Source organism: Chrysemys picta, chromosome 20 (genome assembly GCF_011386835.1).
Source record: "Chrysemys picta bellii isolate R12L10 chromosome 20, ASM1138683v2, whole genome shotgun sequence".
Taxonomy (NCBI): domain Eukaryota; kingdom Metazoa; phylum Chordata; order Testudines; family Emydidae; genus Chrysemys; species Chrysemys picta.
In genome coordinates, this window is record NC_088810.1 from 2,831,330 (window position 1) to 2,846,830 (window position 15,501).

General features: G+C 48.1%; 1 protein-coding gene across 2 annotated transcripts in view; it reads left to right on the forward strand.

Moving 5' to 3' along the window:
- The window catches only part of LOC101947108 (interferon-inducible GTPase 5-like), a 370,729-nt gene that overhangs the window by 317,061 nt on the left and 38,167 nt on the right, over positions 1-15,501 (forward strand). The window lies entirely within an intron of this gene.

Genomic DNA, 15,501 nt, shown 5'->3' on the forward strand with positions numbered 1-15,501 from the left:
CAGGGGGCCTGGGGCAAAGCAATTTTGGGGGCCCCTTCCATAAAAAAAAGTTGCAATACTATAGAATACTATATTCTCGTGGGGGCCCCTGTGGCCCCGGGACAAATTGCCCCACTTGCTCCCCCTCCTCCCTGCCTGGGCAGCCCTGGGAAAAATAAACATTTAAAAACTTTCCACATCTCGGCACAAACCCAGTTTTGAGAACTTATTTTCAAGTCACCTTTACAAGGTATCACTAGTTCTCAGCATCACTTAGTGCTAAAAGGCATTAAAGCTCATTAAAATGGTTGGACAAATATTTTCTGTCAAAACTTTTTTTTGATCGAAAACTAGGGGTTTTTAAAAAGCAAAAAAAAATCATGGACAATGTCTGCTTTCCTTCAAAATTTGTTGTCGTTTTTGAATTGAAAAGCTGAAATTAGTCTGCCAAAACCTGAACATGGTTTGGGGTTTCAGAAGTGTGTGGCCAAATATTTGCTGCTTGCTGTGTTTGATTGTTTAAAGAAACAATAAAAAAAAATCTGCTTAAAAAAATTCCAAAGCTTTTGAACCACCTTAGCTTGTGATCTAACGCCTGAGCCCGTCCAGTTGTTGGTGTCACTAGGCATTACCCTAGGTAACTCGGGGGGTTGGAAGACCCGAGAGTCGATGAAGCCCACCCGCTCTAGGCCTAAGTAAATCAAAGCCCAATGTGGGGCTCGAGGCTGAAATTTAGCCTTGCCCAGATCCCTCCTGGCGGCCGACGGATTGCGGCGACGACCGACGCCCAGCGCGCACCGGTGACTTCATCGGGGGCCTTGGAGAAGACGTGGTTTGGTCGACCCCGGAGGGCACAACGGTGCAACGTGCTCGAGTAGTGGAGAAGCAGCAGCGGGCGATGGTGCAGAACCGGTCCCTTGGATAAGGTAGGAACAGTCCAGTGGTGTGGACTTTTACCTGTTTTGACCTGGGGACGCCCAATGTCTCCCTAGGGTATGGGGCAGGGACAGAGTACTCCAGGCAGGGCAAGGTGTATGCCCTTAGAATGCATTCTGGTAAACTGGAAAGTGTTTGAATCGAATCCATTGACTAAAAGTAGATTAAAAAGGTTCTGTACAGTAGACTGGCCTCAATATCAGCTAGAGGACCAGGAAAGGTGGCCACCGGAGGGATCACTTAATTATAACACGATCCTTCAATTACTTCTGTTTCGTCAGCAAACGGGTAAATGGAATGAACATATGTATGTACAGTTGTTTATGTTGCTAAGAAATAGGTCAGATATTTTGCAAAAGTGTAATTTGACTCTGACAGGTTTGGTAGTAGCTACTGTTAGTCCCCAGAACCCCCCCCCCCCCCCAGCTGTAATGGCAGGTCCGGCTATCACACTCCCACCATATAAAGACAAGGTGTCTCAGGTCCCAGAGATTGCCCCCTCGGTGGAATTTTATCCTTTGATCACCGAGACCGTGGTGTCCAGACATGGCTCAGATAGGAATCAGGCCACTACTATGCAGGTAGACACCCATGTGCCTTTTAACCCAGTGGACCTAGCAGCCTTTAAGGCACAGGCAGGGGAATTCTCCACGAACCCAAGCAAGTTTATCTCAGTCTTTGAGGGGTGCCTGGCTAGCCATAAGCCTGACTGGAATGATTGTAATGTCCTTATGAGGACCCTGCTGTTGAGGAGGAGGAAAAGGAAACTAAAAAGGTTAAAAATACTGGGATTGGGAGCTTATGAACAATATCAAGGCAATTTGGCAGAGACCATCTAAGGAGGTAAAAGAAGATGAAATAACCCTCACCTTACCCCCCGAGAAAGCGTGGATAATGACCCTTGCAATTGAGCCCTCAGCCTTGCAAGCCCCAGGGTGGAGCCAGTGGGAGGACAAAAGGAGGGTTAAAAAGCAGCTTTGCTGGACAGTGCTAGCCCAGGGATTCAAAAATTCCCCCACCCTTTTCAGCCAGGCCCTGGCCAGAGACTTGGAGGAGTGGGACAATGAGGACAGGGTCCTCCTCCTGCAATACGTAAATGACTTGTTAATTGCCGCTGTGGGTCTAATCCCTTGCCTTAAAACCACTGTGAGCCTCCTGAACTTTGTTGGACTCCGAGGATATCGGGTAGCACAGAGTAAGGCTCAGATCGCCCTCCCAGAAGTACTGTACTTAGGGTTTCACATAAGGCAGGGGGAGCGTCAGCTTACAAATGAAAGGAAGGAAGCTATCTGTCAAATTCCTATCCCAAGCAACCGTAAACAGCTCAGGGTATTTTGGGGCATGGCAGGCTTCTGCAAAATATGGATCCCAGAGTTTGGACTGTGGGCTAAACCCTTGTACTAATGCATTAAGGGAGCGGATCACAACCCCTTTCACTGGTCCTCAGAAGCCGACAAGGCATTTAAGGTTTTCAAAAGGAAAGCTATTGGACACCAGAGGTTGTACTGAGTGGAATCCTCAAAAGTGGGTGTGCTCGTCCTGGTTTGTTGCTCCAAAACTCTGTATAAAAGTTATTTTACTGGAAGGGTGTATAATGGCAATGTGTATGTGTTCATTGTTTAAAAAAAAGTGTATAAATAAAAAGTGAAAGTTTCCTTTGTAGGTTAAAAAAAGCCAAAACAAAACAAAACAAATCAAAACGAGTTAACTAAAAAATATAGCTAGCAAGCTCAGTCCAAAAATAAAATGCTGGCCCCATCTAAGGACATTGTTCACAGCTAAGACTTGTCTGACAACCAAAAAAAGAGGGCGGCCTGACTGTGCCCAAGAAACTATGAAATCTGCAAAACACTGCCAGGCATTAATGAAATGTGTTAGGTTTCTTTTCTCACAGATAAAAGAAGTGCTAACCAAAGACCCTAGCAGCCCTGGGTCTGCCAGACCACACTAAGCCATTCCAACTGTATGTGCATGAAAGGAAAGGGGTGGCCCTGGGAGTGCTTACTCAGTTATTAGGCACCTGAAAATGTCCCGTGGCATATTTCTCTAAACAACTGGATCAAGTTGCCAAGGGGTGACTGGCATGTTTACGGGTGGTTGCAGCAACTGCCCTAGTGCTTGGGGAAGCTGAAAAACTAACACTGGGAGGAGCTGTGCAAGTGTATACTCCCCTCATGGTCCAAGCCCTGCTGGATACTAAGGGTGGTCTCTGGCTTACACAGGCTCGGGTAGCTCGGTATCAGGCTAAACTTGTAGAAAATCCTGAAGTTACCCTACAAACCTGTCCCTCCCTTAACCCAGCCACCCTGTTACCGGAGACAGAAGAGCAGGAACACGACTGTTTGGAAGTCATAGATGCCCAATACTCCAGCCGCCCGGATTTAAAAGATCAACCCCTCCCGAATGCTGCTTATAAGTGGTATACCGACGGCAGTAGTACTGTTACAAATGGACAAAGGAGGGATGGCTCCACTCCATGAAAGGAAAAATCCTCCTACCAAAGAATCTAATACGGCTAGTGCTACAGAAACTACATCAGACCACCCACGCTGGCAGAGAGGCTTCCCTACGATGGCCTGATGCTTTGCCCCTTGTTTTGCTCTGAGTTCGCGCTCTCCCTAAGGGCAGATTAGGACTTAGTCCCTTCGAGATTATGTTTGGAAGGGCATGGCCTATAAAAGGTACACCGGTTCTGGCAGGGGAGTGGGAGGTAGGCTGTGGTTTTTATCTCAGTATATGTGCTCTCTGTCTGCTGTTCTCTGTTCTCTCCACAGGTATACCAGAAATTTGCAGCCTCTCCCGCTGGATGCCCCTGTCCACTCCCTGCAGCCTGGTGACTCTGTTCTCATTCGGACCTGGAAGGATGAGCCTCTCCAAGAGAAGTGGAAGGGACCCCACACAGTCCTCCTGGTCTCCCACACAGCAGCAAAGGTCAAGGGACACAAGAACTGGATTCATCACTCCCATCTGAAGGCAGTGCCCGCTCCTGAACGGTGGACCATCCAGCCTGCAAAGAAGACTGCCAGCAATGACCTGGGACTTAAACTGTTATTCAAAAGACAATAAGGTCTGCTGGAAATACCCTGTGACCTCTTTGGACAGTTGCAGCGCACTCCCCATGAAAACTCTGAGCCTTGGTTGTGTTTATTTTCACAGGGCCGGCCTAACCTGGTAGCCTGGTCCCTTTTGTTTTTAGTCTGCCTGCTATTGGTAATTGTTATTTTGTGGGTATTTGGGGAATTGTTATTGTTAGACCCCAGGGTCACCTGCCCAAAAATGAAATCAGGTCCAGGGTCTGCCACTGTGTTACTCTTTGCCAGAGGGGCTCTCCTCTCATTGACTCCCGTTTCCCCCCAGGCACATGCAGAATAAAAAGAAATCCCTAAAATCTTAAAAACAAATATGTATGTGGCCCTGAAGGTTTGCTTTGCCCAAGAGTTTAACTTCTCTAACTGCTGGGTATGCTCTAAAATCCTGGTAGACCCTCTCATTGAGAACCCCAGCTGCATGGCACTCAATCGTATCTTGTCCACAGAATATGAGAAAACTCAGCCAAAAGCTTAAGTATTCTCAAAGGAGGGAGTTGTTGGTGTCACTAGGCATCACCCTAGGTAACTCGGGGGGTTGGAAGACCCGAGAGTCGATGAAGCCTCCCCCCCCACCTGCTCTAGGCCTAAGTGAGTCAAAGCCCCTGCATGTTAAACTTTACTAACCTCACAGGCCAGCAGCTGGGAAGCAGTAGTGATAAGGGAATCCTACATGCTTCTAGCTGAAGGACAAGATTGCTTGCAGAAAGAAACAGTAAGAACAAGCTGTACTGCCAAGGTCGTGTAATGTAGCCAGAGGAAGACAGGGGAAGAGGTGGGAATGGAGGGGGGGGGGGGTAAGAAAGGGCGGGGGGGGGAGGGAAAGGCTTAGCTGCAAACTGTATAAAAGACAAAGGCTGCTTTTGTTGGTGTGCCTGTCTCCTTGCACCACTTTGAGATCTCAAATAAACTTTGATTGCTTCTCCACCCTGGTGTGTTTATTGGCGCGAAGCACACCGGGCAACGGACCCCGCTGTTGCTGTCCTCGGGCCTCTGTGCCAGCAACAGAGTCAGAGATTTTTCCAGGTTTCTGATACTCTGCTGGCTTCCTTGACTCATATCTGTCTCCATAACTTTGGGTTCATTTAGGTTAGAACGTAAGAACGGCCAGACTGGGTCAGACCAAAGGTCCATCCAGCCCAGTATCCTGTCTACCGACAGTGGCCAATGTCAAGTGCCCCAGAGGGAGTGAACCTAACAGGCAATGATCAAATGATCTCTCTCCAATTGTCCATCTCCACCCTCTGACAAACAGAGGCTAGGGACACCATTCCTTACCCAGCCTGGCTAATAGCCATTTATGGACTTAACCTCCATGAATTTATCTGTTTACTTGAGACTGGCTCCACGGGGTCCCTCACAAACTGGAGACAGTTACTGTGGGTTTGTCTTTAGTATAGCTTATGTACATACTCCACGAACTGAGCATTTGAGCTTGTTCCAGAATCTGGGATGAGCCTATGTTGTGAAAACTGAAATGCTCAAAATAGCACATGCATGTGAATGGACACAGGGTGCTAAAATGAAATTAACCCACGGGTTCTCAAACTGGGGGTCGGGACCCCTCAGGGGGTCACGAGGTTATTACTGGGGGTTGCGAGCTGTCAGCCTCCACCTCAAACCCTGCTTTGCCTCCAGCATTTATAATGGTGTTAAATATATAAAAAAGTGTTTTAAATTTATAAGGGGGGAGTCACACTCAGAGGTTTGCTATGTGAAAGGGGTCACCAGTACAAAAGTTTGAGAACCACTGAATTAACCCCTCTGGAGCCTCAGGGAATGCAGGGGAGGAGGGTCTCCTTTGGTAGAGTTGGGAAGGAGGTAGGTGGTGTAGGATATTGCTCTTCTCATGTGATCCATCCCCCATGGCTCTCTTGGCTCTACCACTGTTAATCTAAAGTGGCTAATTTGAAATGAAGCTCCCCTCCCCTGACATGACTCTCCCTATGGCACTGAAATTAAACGTAGACTATAATTTGGCATGTGAGAAGTGAAAGGGATGGTAGCCCTAAGGGAAAAGATAACAGCTTGGCTCATTGTGTTAAATAGTTGTCTGCAAGCCTCAAACTGCTGAATGAACTTTAGGGTAGGGAAGGCTGTGCCTCCCCAAGCAGCCTGGCCCTGCCCCCTATCCAATCCCCATCCACTTCCTGCCCCCGACTGCCCCCCTCAGAATACCCAACCCATCCTGCTCCTTGTCCCCTCACCGCCCCCCGCCAACCACCACCCCAGGACCCCACCTCCCACCAACCCCCCTGTCCCCTTACTGCCCCGACCCCTATCCACCCCACCCCCGCGGGTCCTGACAGACCCCCAGAATGCCCACAATCCAACCCCCTGTCCCCTGACCACCCCCCTCCCCCAGTAGCACTGTCCAGGGCCACTCCTGGGTTACCGCTGCCTCTCCCCTCTCTTGGAGCCTCAGCGTGCTGCGTCAGGAGCTACCCTGGTCCCTGGACAGCGCTGCAGGGACGTGGTTCCGGTGGGACCAGAGCTCACAGCCCCGCCCCCTTACCATGCGGCTCTGACTCAGCGGGAGGAACTCAGGCCCCACCAGAGCCAGGCCACTGCAACACTGTCCAGGGCCGCTCCGGACCGGCGCGCTGAGGTGCCGGGGGATGGGGGAAGGCAGAGGTGGGGCCGGGGGCAAATTGCCCCATTTGCCCCCCCCCCCGGGTGGCCCTCGACTCACCTAACCCCACACAAAATGGATGGACGGGGAGGTGGTTGTCAGGAATCAGGACCTTCAGCAGAGCAAGTTTCTGGGTAACCTAATGAACACAGTTAGCCTGTAGCAAGCTGCCTAATTGGCTCCACTGCCTGATTGGCTGGAAGGGTCAACAGAGCAGCCCTTGAGCCCAGCAACAGCAGCAGGTCAGCAGCTTCTCAAGCTGTTCACCACGGCTGAGATGCTCCTGCTCATTCCCAGTCTTGCCCCTGCCTTGGACCCAGCCTTCCCTCACTCCAGCTAACCCAGGTCTGACCCTCGGCTCTGGTTCCTGACTCCAGCTGTGACACTTGGGTTTGGTACCTGCTCTCTGACTCCTGCTCTGACCATCAATCTCACCAAAAATATAATATGTGAATGAGTCTCTACAATTACTCTCCTGTTAGTCTCACATTTGGAAGCCATGTTAAATAATATTTAACAAGACATGTTACTAATGCTGTCATGTAACAAAGTCTAACCGGGCTCAGGACTGGTAGTTACCATATTGTATAAGAACCCAGCAGTCTGGATTCCTATTTCTGACTCTGCCCCGCCTCCCTCTGTGAACTGAACCTCAAAGGGCCTCTGCTCCTTTGCAAACAAAACAAGGATGAACTGAAATGGCTGAGCGTTCAGAGGCCTCCTCAGAATGGGGGGTTTCAAAGCACTTCACAAACACTCCTGAATGTTTTATATCTACAGATTGTTACTAGAATTTGATGCCACAGATTGTTTTTAAATGGTTATTTTCATAACAGCACATCAAGGTCTCTCATGTCTAGCCCAATAGCAATTCATAACATAACCTCAGGATTTGGGGCTATTTGATTTTCATTAAAATGGAGCTTTGCATTTCCCATTTTATAAAGTGTTTTGAAAACTGTCAGGACCTCATCCTTAGCTGGTGTAAATTGGAATGTCTCCATTGACCGCAGTGATGCAAAGGAACTTCTGATTATTTAAAATGTTTCTTGTCTGCCTTCCCTGGTGAGAGGAAGCTCTGTTTGAGGTATGTGTTACACTTTAAAAATTATTCCACTTGTGAAAGGAAACATTTCCCCAAGGAAAAGCTCTTCTAGCAGGCCATAAATCTGGTCAGATTCTGAATTAGTCCAATCTCATCTCACAGCCATCTCCCCCTTGGTCAAGAACACCTGACCTCCATCCTCCAAGTACTTCTTCCTGGGCATTGTCAGCAGCATTTTCTCACCAGACCACTGTTGTCTTGGCTGCTCTTGCATGAGAATGAAGTTACTGATACAGGATAGGTTCAAGGGATTAATTCTAAGCCTTTATACAGCCCTGTCCTGCTTCCTTCCACCCACTATCATCCCTCACCTCTACGTAGAAGCAACCTGGGCTTCTGCGGTAACAGTCACCCTGATCTGTGATCCCAGCACATTTGAGACATAATGGAGCCCACTTGAGAGCTGAATTTCTAATCACCACAAGGTGATACTTGTAACTGGGTTGAGGGTCAGCACAAAGGCCAGTGGTCTAGTGAAGATGCAATTAAAACCTACTTTGTCCACTCTTCCCAGGGATGAATTTAAAGCCATAAGGAGTGACCGAAAACCCACCTAATCCAATGGGACCACTCTTTTATTTCAATGGGTGTTGGATCAGTGCCATATGGAGGTGATGTATACACAGAATCAAGGCTTTCTCCTTCCTGGGAGTTGCAAGGGAGAATTCCACCATTCCACTGCAGATATTGCAACTTGAGGTTTTTTGATGGAAAACGATGATTTGTCAGAACCAAAACTTTTCAGAGAACTGAATCAGTTTAAACATGGTTAGCCAGGGCTCTCAGCAAAAGGATGGAATTTCTGGTCATAAGGAAAGAGAGGAACAGCAAAAAACAGTAGCCCAGTGCTTAGGGAACCCACCTGAGATGTGGGAGTCACAGGTCCTAGATCCCTGTTCTCAGGGTAGGGTATGGAATCTGACCGACCCCACATCGTGTGTGTGTGTGTGTGTGTGTTCGTTCATTCTCCCAATAAGAAATTAAACAAAATGCTTAAACCTCAAATTTATTTAAAATGAATTCTTTTGTTCTGGTCAGTCCTACCCACAATTTCCCCAGCCTGCACTGACAGAACCAGGCTGGACTTTTGGGGGGAGGGATAGCTCAGTAGTTTGAGCATTAGCCTTCTAAACCCAGGATTGTGAGTTCAATCCTTGAGGGGGACATTTAGGGAGTTGGGGATTGGCCCTGCTCTGAGCAGGGGGTTGGACTAGATGACCTCCTGAGGTCTCTTCCAACCCTGATATTCTATGATTATGCTACCCTTGCACCCCTGAGCCTCCACCACAATGTGGGCCTGTTACAAGAAGAACCAAACAGGTGGAAATAGAATCATTCCTGGGGTAAGTCATCTAATGACACTGGGCCTGAATATGGCCTATAAAGTGTGTAAATTAAAGGAACCTGCAAAGTGTAACTTGCCTGTCATATTAGGGAAGGCTGAGAATACACTAATAGGGGAGTAAACAATGACATCAGCTGCAGGAGTTACCTGTGTAACCAATTGTGGTTGGTAACTAATAATGACATATGCCGCTGAGAGGGTCTGAGGCACTCTTTGTGTAAGACACCACATGAAAGCACTCGCAACTCAGGACTTTTCTAACCACTTCTCTTCATGTCTTCTCCCAGGTGAACTGGGTAAGTCTGATTCAACTCTTTCAGGTTACAACTATCCAAATGTGCTGTTTTGTAGTTGGAACTTAGGGCTGAATCCTGCAGAGATCTTCTCCAGTTCTTAGCAAACGCAGGGAGGTCTTTTCCTAAAAGTTGTTTTGTGGTTCTCAGTCACAGGCATTGGTGAACAGAGGCTGTGGAAGTGAAGGGGGGGGGACTTTCAAAGGGATTTGGATACACTTGTATTTACATTAATTTTGATGGCAATGGGGTATTCACATCTCTGTAATGGATTTGAAAATCTCAGCCCCAATGAATCTTGCTCCAAGACTGAATTGGATATTTAAAAAAAAAAACTCTACAGCTGCTCATTGGACTTTATTTGCACCAGCTGAGGCTCTAACTTCAACTGTTTCATATGTAACCCTTCTACCCATCAGAGCTGGCAGCAACAAGGGCCGGGTGCAGGATCTAGCGGTTCCTTTTCAATAACACAACCCTAAACCGCCTCAAGCCCCTCCGCGTCCCAGGTCACTGGGACAATTACTTACAACGTCCAAGGGGCAATACTTCCCCTGCAAAGACAGAGTCTGAGTGTAGCAAAAGTCTTTTAATAAAGGAGGGAAACAACATGGCATTATTTTGGGGAACACCACAAACAGGATTCATAACACAAACCATGAGCAACTGACTCACCCCCAAGTGACTTTGGCATTGTCCTTTTCCCCTCAGGGTCATAAGTCCAGCAACCTACCAGTCACCTAACTCATCATTTCTGTCCTTGGCCAGTGCAGCCCCAGAGTTCAGAAGTTCATCTGCAGAGTTCACCTCCCAGCCTGGGTGGGGGCACTTTACATGCTGCACTGCTCAGGTTGACAGCTGATTACCACCCCTCTCTGTGGGGTTTTGCTACAGTCTTCTCCACTAGCCATCCTACCAGCCACCCAGCTGGCTGTACTTCTCCACCAGTCCCGCCCCCATTTACCACAGCTCTCAGTGATTTCAGCTGTAAGTAGCGGAGCCTCAGTGGTGGTGGTGCATTAAGAACCACTAGCCCACAGTAGATCTAATGCTTAGACCTAAGTATTAGTGATTTCAGCTCCACAGCCTGTAATAGGACTTCTAATGGGGTCAAAATTAGCTCTATTGTTACACAGTGGACAAAGAAAAGATCAGGGTGGTATCCAGGGCCCATACTACCAAATACAAACATCTATCCCCAAACTCTTTCAATTTACTGGGCTGTGGGACCCATGTCCCTTGCGTAGCGAGTGCTGCTTAGTTGAGGGCAAGTCCCTCAGTCATAAAATGCCAAGTACAGTTCTACAGTCCTTGATTCACATAACCAGAATAACAACACTTTATTACACCTGCCCCAATAACAGAGACTTGGGATCCCACAGCAGCCAAAGTGACCATCTGGGCAAGCAGTCCCTTGATGCTAGGCAGGGTGGGTGTGCCCATGCAAACAAGATCAGTTCCTGAAGTCCTTTTCTACAGCTCACCACCAGATGTCAGGGGAGAGCTCATTCTCACTCTGCTTACACATAAAACTAAAGAGATCAGCTTCATAGCTGGAGTGTAACATTATTTCTGAAGTTAAAGATTTAGGCACTCTAAAGGGGACCACATGCACACACATCTATTGGTGTCACCGAGTTTATTATAATAGTATCTGAAGCTGTATGGGGAGTTGGGAGTTGCTGGGTTGCGGACTCAGGAAGCAGAGCACATGAAGAGAGGAGAGGTAAAGGGATGAGGATGTTGCAAGCTCCAAGCAGTGGGGATTGCTAGGAAAAGTCATCAAGGGAGATTTTACAGATGAAATGCACTTCATGGGCAGAGCCCAATGTAACTGGGAGGTTGCTTGGTGATGTCAGAGAGGGAGACGAGAAGAGTTCAAAGGGGCTGGTTAGGAGGCAGGCAAAGAGTGAATGGAGCAAGAGGATTCAGAGAAGGAAATGTGAGTAGAGAGTAAACCAGGAACTAACTAATCATTGCTCTGGTCCCTCTGTTTCTGTATCTTGATGCCTATATGGATCATATTACTATAATATTTCAACTTTGAAGCTCTTAATCCACTTCCCCTTGTACCTTATGGTTACTTTATTCCGTACCGTGTGTTTCACATTCATCTCCATTGCGGAAAGATGGCCTACTGCTCACCATGGAGGGTTGGGCGGGGGGGGGGGGTATACCCACCACATGTGTTAACAGCTCCTTCAATGCCTGTTGTACTAGGTGGATTAACTTTTTGGGTCCGGTGCCAAACATATTTGTGAGCCCCCATGGAGAACAATTGTAAAAGACAGGAGATGGACACAGAATTTGTCTTTGACACAGCACACAGCTGCACAGATTTTATTTACAAGTTTAAGCTGCAGATGGAGGTGGCTGCTGCTAGGGTACCAGGAATGGCAGCCCTAGGGCAAGAAGAACACACACAAGTGTCCATCAAGTAAATTATAAAAGAAAAAAATACAGGTAGGCACCCTTTACTAGAGGGGCCTCTGAACTTTACTGGCAGTGTTCTGGGGAAGGTTCTGTGTGCTGAAATCTAGCCTTAGAGACTACAACCCCCATGATGTCTTGGGGAAAGAGTGAGAGACTCTTCTTCCAGGCAGTGCAGGGAAGGCAGGCATTGGGCTCCATTTTGAGAGAGGAGACAGATTGCTGTAGTGAAGCTCTGTTCTTACCAGGAGCTGCTGCTAGGAGGGGCCTTGACTGAGCAGGGAGCTTCAGAGATGGTTGGTGGCTTCGCCTGAAGCCAGGGCAGAGACTGTTGCTGTGCCTAGGCACACCATCAAGTGTGTACAGGGGCCAGCCAGGTGGAAGCACCGCCAATGTTAAACTCCTTTAGGAGTAAAGGGACTGCAGCAGAGGGGTGGATAGAGGGTTCCCACCTATCCTACATCACCACTGGGATACCCAGGATCTGCTTTAATTCAACAACATCAGGCACACAGGTGACTGTTGCCGGCTCCAAAGTAACCCAGGGAGGAAAGGAAGAGTTACATACCAAATAAAACACGGTTGGTAAAAATAGCGAATAAAAGCCAGAACACCAGCCATGTGCTGCTCCCACTAAAAGGGAACCATCACAGTATCTCAGCCTTCCCATTTCTCCGAGGAACTACCAGTTTCTGAATTAAATTTTTGTATGAAATTGGGGTGGATTTAAAAAACAAAATATAGGAAAAAATGTTCCTATATTTTATTTACAGCATCATTATTCATACTAGTCTTGCTTGTCTAATAAGTAATCTACAATACTTGAAAGAACCCAAGTAACCCCAATTAAAAACCCTATTTGGATCTCAGTCTTTCCTCACAGCTCACCAGCTTCCATTCCTTCTGCTACAAAGGCAGCGTCCTGCTGTTTTCCTATCAATCAGATTTAAACAAATATGGATTGTTTTGGCAAAAAGGTAAGGGAGATTAAGACATTACCCAGGTTAATATTATTATTATTATTATTTATTATTAGAGGATGTTCATGCTAAAAGTAAAATGTCAACCTTTTTTGCACTAATCTAACATTTTCATTGTAACCATTTAAGTTTCATTGTAGCTTACCCACAAAAATGAAATCAGATGGAAATTCAAACCCTATTACACGAGCATTACCAGAAAAGAATTAACCTTGCTTAACTGCACTGACATTATTACTTAGCCCTTTGTATTGTGCGGTGTCTTGAGGGATAGATGTGAAAGAGGTTTATTTTTCTTTTCACTGAACATTTCATATCTTTTACTTAACATTTAGAATAAGTTCTCTTCCCTTCCCCCACCCTCTCTCTCTCTCTTTTGACTGGAGCATTATACAGCCCATTACTGACACTGCATCAGTTTATTTCAGAGGGCCGACAAACTGTGAAATGCTATAAAGGCATCTAAGGGTATGTCTACACTACAAAATTAGGTCGAATTTATAGAAGCCGGTTTTATAGAAATTGGTTGTATACAGCCGATTGTGTGTGTCCTCACATAAAATGCTCTAAGTGCTCTAGTCGGCGGACTGCGTCCACAGTACCGAGGCTAGCGTCGACTTCCGGAGCATTGCACTATGGGTAGCTATCCCACAGTTCCCGCCGCCCATTGGAATTCTGGGTTGAGATCCCAATGCCCGGATGATGCAAAACAGTGTCACGGGAGGTTCTGGGTACATGTCGTCAGGCCCCTCCCCCTCCGTCACAGCAACGGCAGACAATAGATTTGCGCCTTTTTACCTGGGTTACCTGTGCAGACAACATACCACGGCAAGCATGGAGCCCGCTCAGCTCACCGTCACCATATGTCATCTGGGTGCCGGCAGACGTGGGACTGCATTGCTACACAGCAGCAGCTAACTGCCTTTTGGTGGTAGACGGTGCAGTAGACTGGTAGCCTTCATTGGCGATCTGGGTGCTGGCAGCCGTGGGGCTGGCAGCTGTAGGGCTGCATTGCACCAGCCCCCTGCCTCTTGCCTTTTGGCAGTAGATGGTGTATTACGACTGGTAACCGTCCTATTACAAGTTGGATCATTGCACATTAGCAGAGTCTTCCTTGAGCAGCAGATCATGCAATAGGCCTGAAGGCCATCATAGTACACTAACTGCCAAGCGCCCAGTATTTGCTGCCAAGCACCCAGAAAGATGCCGAGGGCTATCAGTCACGCTGCACCGTCGTCTTAAGATGTAAAAAATAGATTTGTTCTGTATTCATTTGCTTCCCCCTCCCTCCGTCAAATCAACGGCCTGCTAAACCCAGGGTTTTCAGTTTAATCTTTGGGGGGACCATTCTGTGTGACAGTTGTTTGTGTTTCTCCCTGATGCACAGCCACCTTTCTTGATTTTAATTCCCTGTACCTGTACGCCATGTCGTCACTCAGCCCTCCCTCCCTCCCGCCCTCCCTCCTTCTCCTGGTCTGTCAGATACTAGTTTCGTGCCTTTTTTCAGACCAGGCGCCATAGCTTGCACTGGGATCATGGAGCCCGCTCAGATCACCGTGGCAATTATGAGCACTATGAACACCGCGCGCATTGTCCTGGAGTATATGCAGAGCCAGGACATGCCAAGGCGAAACCCGGACCAGCCGAGGAGGCGATTGCAGCGTGGCGAAGAGAGTGATGAGGAAATTGACATGGACATAGACCTCTCACAAGGCACAGGCAGCAGAAATGTGGAAATCATGGTGTCACTGGGGCAGGTTCATGCCGTGGAACGCTGATTCTGGGCCCGGGAAACAAGCACAGACTGGTGGGACCGCATCGTGCTGCAGGTGTGGGACAATTCCCAGTGGCTGCAAAACTTTCGCATGCGTAAGGGCACTTTCTTGGAACTTTGACTTGCTTTCCCCTGCCCTGAAACGCCAGAATACCAGGATGAGAGCAGCCCTCACAGTTGAGAAGCTAGTGGCGATAGCCCTGTGGAAGCTTGCAACGCCAGACAGCTACCGGTCAGTCGGGAATCAATTTGGAGTGGGCAAATCTACGGTGGGGGCTGCTGTGATCCAAGTTGCCAGGGCAATGAAAGACCTGGCGATATCAAGGGTAGTGACTCTGGGCAACGTGCAGGCAATAGTGAATGGTTTTGCTGAAATGGGATTCCCAAACTGTGGTGGGGCCATAGACGGAACCCATATCCCTATCTTGGCACCGGAGCACCAAGCCACCGACTACGTAAACTGCAAGGGGTACTTTTCAATGCTGCTGCAAGCCCTGGTGGATCACAAGGGACGTTTCACCAACATCAACGTGGGATGGCCGGGAAAGGTACATGATGCTCGCGTCTTCAGGCACTCTGGTCTGTTTCGAAAGCTGGAGGAAGGGACTTTCTTCCCGGACCAGAAAGTAACCGTTGGGGATGTTGAAATGCCTATTGTGATCCTTGGGGACCCAGCCTACCCCTTAATGCCATGGCTCATGAAGCCGTACACAGGCAGCCTGGACAGGAGTCAGGACCTGTTCAACTATAGGCTGAGCAAGTGCCGAATGGTGGTGGAATGTGTATTTGGACGTTTAAAAGCGCGCTGACGCAGCTTACTGACTCGCTCAGACCTCAGCGAAAAGAATATCCCCATTGTTATTGCTGCTTGCTGTGCGCTCCACAATCTCTGTGAGAGTAAGGGGGAGACATTTATGGCGGGGTGGGAGGTTGAGGCAACT